This window comes from Terrapene carolina, unplaced genomic scaffold (assembly GCF_002925995.2).
Source record: "Terrapene carolina triunguis isolate 2854851 unplaced genomic scaffold, T_m_triunguis-2.0 Scaffold30, whole genome shotgun sequence".
Taxonomy (NCBI): Eukaryota; Metazoa; Chordata; order Testudines; family Emydidae; genus Terrapene; species Terrapene triunguis.
In genome coordinates, this window is record NW_020664381.1 from 4,955,066 (window position 1) to 4,956,094 (window position 1,029).

Genomic DNA, 1,029 nt, shown 5'->3' on the forward strand with positions numbered 1-1,029 from the left:
TCATCTGACTAATGAAGATATTTTATAAAGTATCTTCTAAGAACATTAGTGAAGCAAATAATACAGATTTTCTTTTTTAAAATATAGAAGTTTTGATTTCCTAGTTGAATTTTTTGTAAGATATAATACCTTGACTTAATTAAAAACCATGGAGTAGTGCATCATAAAATTGCCCCTTGTGCTTTGATATATCGATTGAATACATATATATATTTAAATCAGTGGAAGAGTAAAGAAAACTTACAGTAGAATCATTTGATTTTATCCATTTTGATTGTGATGGTCCTCCAACAAGTCTCCACGGCTGGTGGGTTGGCTGTGATGGCTGAGTTGTTTTGTTTGCAACAGTTTTATAGGATGGCCTTGCCTTGGATAGGCTAGACACATTTCCCACGGCAGACTTGGCTACTTTCAGAGTCTGAGTTACAGCGCAGGATGCTGGCTTTTTGGTTCTCTTTGCTGAGGTCGGAGCCTACAGAGGTATTGCAAAGGAAATTTTTATCATCATCAAACATTATGCCATGCACTTGCTAAAGAACATTCAGTATCCTCTTCAGCTTTGTTTCACCATTTTAATCAATTATGGTGCAAAAAGTCTGACATCTGCCATGTACCTTTTTCTTATTTTGATGGTCCAGAATGAGTTCTGTCACTCGGGTAAGGATTTCATCTGAGCTCAATCCTGAAAGTTTGTTTCCATTTTTAATTTGTACTTCTTTTATGAAGTTAGTAAGATCAAAACTGCAAGGGGGAAAAAAGTAAAGAACAGAGTTTTACAACAGTTTGCATTGTGATTCAGTCAGCACAGTTACAGTAAAAAAAAAAAAAAAGCCTTTGCTTAAAAGGCTTTAGATCAGGGATCGGCAACCTTTGGCACGCAGCCCACCAGGGTACGCCCCTTGGTGGGCCGGGCCGGCTTGTTTACCTGCTACATCCGCAGGTTCAGCCGATTGCAGCTCCCATTGGCTGCGGTTCGCCGCTCCAGGCCAATGGAGGCCAGCACATCCCTCGGCCTGCGCCGCTGCCCCC

The 1,029-nt window shown here is 40.5% G+C and overlaps 1 long non-coding RNA gene across 1 annotated transcript in view; it reads right to left on the reverse strand.

Annotated features, from left to right (window-relative positions):
* Positions 1 to 250: 250 nt before the first annotated feature.
* The window catches only part of LOC113406426, a 4,793-nt gene continuing 4,014 nt past the window's right edge, over positions 251 to 1,029 (reverse strand). Inside the window, exons 2-3 of the long non-coding RNA XR_003369759.1 lie at positions 615 to 741; positions 251 to 472 (exon numbers count right to left, since the gene is read on the reverse strand). This is a non-coding gene — a long non-coding RNA (uncharacterized LOC113406426). The remainder of the gene's footprint in view (positions 473 to 614; positions 742 to 1,029) is intronic.